Source organism: Pituophis catenifer, unplaced genomic scaffold, assembly GCF_029215685.1.
Source record: "Pituophis catenifer annectens isolate HBS135680 unplaced genomic scaffold, rPitCat1.0.hap2 SCAF_1, whole genome shotgun sequence".
In the NCBI taxonomy this organism is placed as follows: domain Eukaryota; kingdom Metazoa; phylum Chordata; class Lepidosauria; order Squamata; family Colubridae; genus Pituophis; species Pituophis catenifer.
The window spans coordinates 106,229,228-106,236,100 of NW_027256881.1; positions in this window are offsets into that span (position 1 = coordinate 106,229,228).

Consider the following 6,873-nt stretch of genomic DNA (forward strand, 5'->3'; position numbering starts at 1 on the left):
TGCGTGTATATGCGTGACAGTGCACATGAGTGCTGGCACCCATAATGCAATGCACACATCTCATGCATGTGAGAGACCTCCCCACTTCTCCCGCGCATGCGTATGCGACTCCCTTCCCCCCACGCATGCACGTGAGAGGTGGGATTCAAAAATTTTAGCAACCTGCATCATGGGCCCATTTCCGGACTTCTGTAACTTCCGGGAGGCCCATTTTTCGCCCTCCCCTGGCTCCGGAGGCTTAATTCGAGCCTCTGGGAGGGCAAAAACAACCTCCACGAGCTCCGAAGGCCCTTTCAGAGGCCGGAAACAGGCCCATTTCTGCTCTCCCGGAACATGCATGCCACTCCCCCTGCCGCTTCCCCTGCCCCCCACACATGCACCCCCCTGCATATCCCGAAAATCAGCTGGCAGGCAGGAGGCACATGCACATGCACAGTGGACATGAGCTGGCCAATGGCTCGCGTGCCCACAGAGAGGGCTCTGCGTGCCAGCTGTGGCACTTGTGCCATAGGTTCGCCATCACGGTCTTAGAGGGTCATTGAAGCACTTGGAGGTTTATCTGTGTCTCTGGGTCACTTGAGTAGTGCTCCTGGTTCCTGTAGTCTGCAATTTTTCCTCTGGAAATCCATTCCTACTCACACACCATTCAAAGGGTGTTCATCCCAAATTGTATAGCTAAAATGACCTGGATGACTGAGAATCTCTGTAGACTTTTGCCCCCTGAAAAAAAGCACCTTTGAGTTGTTTACCTTATAATTTATTTACCATTTAATGTTTTATTTATATATTTATTTTTAAGGGGCTATTTCGCTAGCCTGAAGGAACAGCCCACTAAAGTTCCCTGACAGTCTCTGATGGAGCTGAGAATTTCTCCACCAATTTCATTTGGGGAGTTCCGATCCTTTCTTTTCTGCTGTCATATTATCAGTCATGAAAAAAGGGGGGGAGATGAGTATGTTACCTTTTGGAGTGTTTTCCATTTGCCTCTCTTTGCTCACTTGTTAGAATTCCAAAACAAGTTGTAGCATTAAGGGATCTCATTATTTTGGGACCTTAGCAAATAAGTTTAGAATTGAGAATTTAGAACTGCATCCATGTGATAAGAATTACCAACTTTAATCAAATGAATCATTATGGGAGTGGAAATGATAATCCAGTTGATTAGGGGGTCTGAAAACAAATTTAAATCATTAACTTTACTAATATAGCAATTTGCTTAGAGCTACTTTCTACACATACAGTGAAATATCCAAATTATAAAAGACTTCACATCTTTTTAAAAATTTTCTGTCGGTCAAATACTAACAGTATTCATATAATGATAATTATTTGAGCTTTGTCTAAAATAACAGATATTTGAATTATATGTAATTGTGTCCATTTTCTGAACAACTTACTGTCAGGTTTCCAAGTGATGAAACCCATTAAAAAAGAAATAGAGAGCTAAATAAAATGGCTACACATATGTCAAATTCGGGCTCGACAGTTACATTTCTAGCAGGCTGGGCTAGAATTTCCTTGCTCTCCAAATTTCTCCATATGTTTGGAAGATTCACATGGACTATTTGTGGATTTCGGGAGAAAAGAGGGGAAGCCAACTTGATCAATGTTATTCATTTGTGTAACACTAGATGTTGTGTTTTAACTTTTTATCAGTAGTGCTAATACTGAACTTTATACTTCACAACTGAGGCATAAATGAGCCCTCTTACAATGCATTCAATATTTTTATTTTAAAAACATGCCGGAAATTGTAATTTCTGTTTGTTCCAATACAGATTATTAAATCAGCTTTTGTAGAAACATTTCAGTCATCTTTGGAGATTCCACTATAGTTCAAAAACATTATTCTTGTAGTTTTCATTTCCCCCCAGCTCAATGAGGTCAGGCAGAAACATTTGAAAAATAGAATCTGGCTTTTTGGCAGCAATGGTTGTTTCTGATCAGACCTAGAAAATTAAGCATTTGCTAGGTGTTGCCAACCTTCCTCACTGCTGTCACCTCTTTTCTCTCCTATCTCAAGTTAAGTTTTGGCCAGTGATGATAGAAAAACTTGAGTGAGAAAGCTGCTATTTTTCTAACTAATCATGAAACAAGCCAAGTAAAATCACTATTACATTGTCAATCTTATTTTTGAAATATTTGTTTTCATATGAACTATCATGATACTATTGATTTTAAATTTTGTGTCAGAATTTCTAGATAGCTGTACCCTTTCATTTCTCTGGTGCCTAAACCAGCATACCTATTTTTTTTTTTTTGCATTGTGTCTGCTCTCTACTGATGCTATTTCATAGCCAATAGTAAAAAAGAAATAAAGAGTTCTCTTCTAAATTCTTAAGAAAGATGTTTCTGTGCTGAATATAGTATTCTATACTATAAATATACTAAATTTTAAATTGAATAAGGAGGATTTCCTGAATAAAAGGGAATCCAAAGTATTACTTTACTTGCCCCTTTTCAGGTTTTGTGAATTTTTTTACATCTTTAAAATGAATTTTACCAAGCTTAAGGTGGAGTCTGCAAACAGAAAAGGAATCCAAGTGAATAATAGTAATAAGGTTTAGTGCTTGTTTCAATTATTGGATTAGTAATCCAATCTTTTCCACTTTAGATTGAGTAACTACATGTACCATCTTTAGTTGCAACAATTAAACTCTTGCTGTCATTGGCAAGTTACTCTTGTATTTTGTTTATTTATCAAATTTATATACCACCCATCTCACTGTCAAGTGACTCTTTGTAAGAATTTTGATCCATTCTTTTATGACAACTTACTTCAGGATTTGATGGTCTTCTAACATAAATTTCTAAATTTGGGTCCTGTCACATTGTTATGTGGGGTTTAAGCCTGGATTTTGAGCTGAGCATTCAAAAAAATTGAATTTATTCTTGATGCTCTTGTAGACTATCTCTTGTAGGCTAGCGTCTTAGTTTGAAGTAATTATAATGCTATTTAATTCACTTTTGCTTCAGCTGATAGTTAGAGGATCTGATATACTATTGTAGAATTCTCTGCTACAAAGCAGAATTTATACTTTCTTCAGTGATAGCAAGATATCTAGTTCCCCAACAATGACACTATCATCTCCATGCTTAATGGCATGTTGGTATCTCATTGTTTACACATAATAATACCCATATAACCCCAAAGGTTATATTTTATTATATATTCTATATAATAGGTCTATTTTAAACTAATATTTCCTTGGAACATTCTTCTAGACGTCTGGAATTTACTTAGGTGCTTTTTAGCAAATTTGAAATAATCTGTTTAATAAATTTGAGAGTACTTCCTTGTTAATCAGCCATGGCTCTTTTGCTATTCTCATTTGAATCTCATTTTTTATCCAATATTTTTCTGATGCTGAATTATTAGCTTTGGTCAAAGTGATAGGGACTGCATATCTTTGCATATTTTTCTATGGTTCTTTGTAACATTTTGCATTGTTTTACATTCTGCTATTGGAATGATTTTGACAGGATGGCTATTCTTAGAAAATGGTAATACTTCATCCCTACTTCTAATTGGGTCTGGCTTGATGTAGCCTGAGAAATTTAGGAATAGTTTTATAGCCTTTTGCAGGCTGATAGAAATAATTTCTTTACAGTGGTTTTCATTTTTTTTTTTTTTTAAATGTGGGCATAATGTGCATTGAGGATCTTTGTGGTAAAAACTCTATTATAAAGAGAGTAAAACCAGGATTCATGCAAACTCTGATTATTTAAAATACTTGCAACTGGCCTTAGTTATTGATCCCTTGAATTAAATCAAGTGAAGCAATTTAGTCTTTTTCCCACTATTGCTTTTTCCATCCTAAATTGGATACTTTGTTTTAATCAAATAAAGTGTTTAAATTTCCTAATTTTTGTTCACTCAGCTCCCTTACTGTATTAGAAGAACACAAATAAAACTCTGAAAGCATTTAGGGGTAAAGATTTCTTAAAAATGCAAAACGGGGAAAATATTTTATACAGAACTGTAAATTGTCACTTGATCCTGATTGTTTTTCTTGAAAAAAACCTCAGAAAACATTCAGAAAACAAAACATCTGTTTTACTTGAGTGTATGTTTTCAGATTTTTTTCTCATTCTGCAGAAGATTCAAGATCTGAAAAGATGTGTTGATCTTCATTCTATTTTGAGAGATGCTGCCACACAGCATCATTCCAGTTTCATTTAGTTATTTTTTCTGTGAATTGAATAGGGGTTAGTGAAATGGGATTTTTTCCCTTGGAGGATTAGGTATAAGGGTACATTACTGTGTTTATTTGAGTTTGGACAAGTATTACTGACCACTAAAACATATAAAGAGATTGTTGGAACATATTTTCCATGATGGCAATGATTCTCACACTGTCCTGTTCAATTTAAAATTCTTCCATATATCTGCTTATTAGCCTATGTGCTGCCATAGATAAAATAAAGTGTGTATGTGTTGAACTATTGTTAAAATGTTTAAATCTTTCTATTTTGCTGACAAAACTAAATGTGCTATTTTTGTTTTGCATTTTGAAACATATTTTGAAATATGAATTCAGGACAATTACGTATTATATTTATACATATCTATTAACAAGGAGATTGCTTATTTGGGTTATGCATATTTACAAATATTAATATTTTAAAATGAAGTATTCTATGTAGCTCATGATGAGCATGTTTTATTTTTAAACAAGCACATGGATATATGTAACTGTAAAATAATATTAAGACTATACTGATTAAAAGTTGTGCCTTCCATTTTTATAACCAACAGAACATAGGATTCTTAAGGGCAAAGTAAATGTCACTGATATCCGTGAAAAAATGGTTTTGTTTAGGATACAACAGCCCCTTTGTTTACATCCCAGACTAACTGTGCTTCATAAAAACTAGACTACTGTGTTTTCCCGAAAATAAGACATCTCCTCATAATAAGCCTAATTGGGCTTCTGAGCACATGTGCTAAATCTTTATCTTTCTTTATCTTTTATTAGATTTATATACCACCCTACTCCCGAAGGACTCAGGGCGGTGAACAGCCATAAATAAAACAAATATAATATAAAATTTAAAAACAGTTAAAAAAACATATTGAATAGATTTGGCCCACTAATTAAAACACCCCTATTTTTAAAAACAGATTCGAATTAAAATTAAACAATTAAAAAGGGTTAGGCCAGCCCCGCTTGCTGGAATAAAAAGGTCTTGAGGGCACCCCCTGAAAATAAGCCCTCCCCAAAAATATTTAACCACATGCACATGCACAGCCGGTCCCCGCCATTTTCTCTGGTTAGAATTAGGGAAACAGAGCTGGAAATCAGATAAGATGGCAAGAGGAACCCCATCTTGCTCCACGCATCCCAGAATAAGACCTCCCCGAAAATAAGGCCAAACGCTATTTCAAAAAAATACAAGGATCTTATTTTTGGGGAAACACGGTAGATCCAAAATGTTTGTCCAGAAATGAATTAAACTCTGTTGAGATTGTATATTTTCTTTTCATTATCCTAATATACTCTGCACTGATATCACTCAAAGCTCTTAGAAAGAAATGCGAAGACACGGAGGTGAGAATGTGATTGGATTTTGAAGTGACTGGACCTAATCTTTGAAGAAAAGCCTTGGAAAGTGGAAAGTAGCCTTTCAAATACAGGTCATCCTGGACTTACAACAGTACATTTAGTGACCTTTCAAAGTTACAACGACACTGACAAATGTGACTTGTGGCTGTTTTTCACAGTTATAACAGAGCCCCATGATCATGTGATCAAAATTCAGATGCTTGGCAACTGGTTCATATTTATGACCGTCGCTATGTCCCAAGATCATGTGATCCCCTTTTGTGACTTGAAAAGTAAAGTCAAAGGGGAAGCCAGATCCACTTAACAACTGGGTTGCTAACTTATCAATTGCAGTGTTTCGCTTAACAGATGTAGCAAGAAATGTTGTAAAATAGGGCAAAACTCGCTTACAACCTAAATTCTGGGTTCAATTGTGGTTGTAAGTCGAGGACTACCTGTATCTGTAGACATAGTGCTTACTGATTCTGGGCTGCAGTAAGGAAGTCTGCAAATTTCTAAAGAGTTGTACTGCACTTAACCAGAATAACCAAGTGTTGCACAAATTAGCGCTTTCAAGATAACATTGTTTTCTGCCATCTTCTCACCCAGACTTAGAAGAGCAAGGCTAATGATGTCCAAAATGATCAACATTGGCTCCAAAATGGCAGGCACAATCAGGTAAGCAAAGCTCTGCCCATTTTTATGTGCAGGCAATGTATGCCAAAAAAAAAAAAAAAACCCACACCTGATAAGGTCAAAATTTTTAAAAAATTACTAAGAATATCTTAAGGGATCAGCGTCTGGTAATCTGGAGAGACCAAGGCCTTCTGAGAGATATTCCCCAATAAAAAATTGGCACCAAAACAATCTGTTTATATAATATTTGGAGGCTATTAAGAACCCAGAATAGCAAAAAATATATCTACAGATGGTATGATGAAAGATTAGGCTTTAAAAGAGTAATAAGTGAAGGAAACAAGATGTCCATTTACTGCATGGACTCTTAACAGCCCTCTATAGATATTGCACCCAGGAGTATGGACAGGTTAGATTTCTCTGCATTCTGGAAATTTTGCCTCATAGTTTATTTTTTAATTTATATTTTTTTTTCATGGAATAAAAGAAAAAAGTGCAAGAAAAAAGTAAAGAAATATATTTATCTTGCAAATTGATTGTTTTATACCTCTCCCCTTCTTCTGAAGTGAGTTACAGAGGTAAATGTCTGAATTTCTTCTGAGTATTTGTCTATTATGCGCATTAGGCTTTACTCGTCGTCCTCTGGCAGTGGATCTTGCATATATCCAAGTTCATATTTCTTACTTTCTAC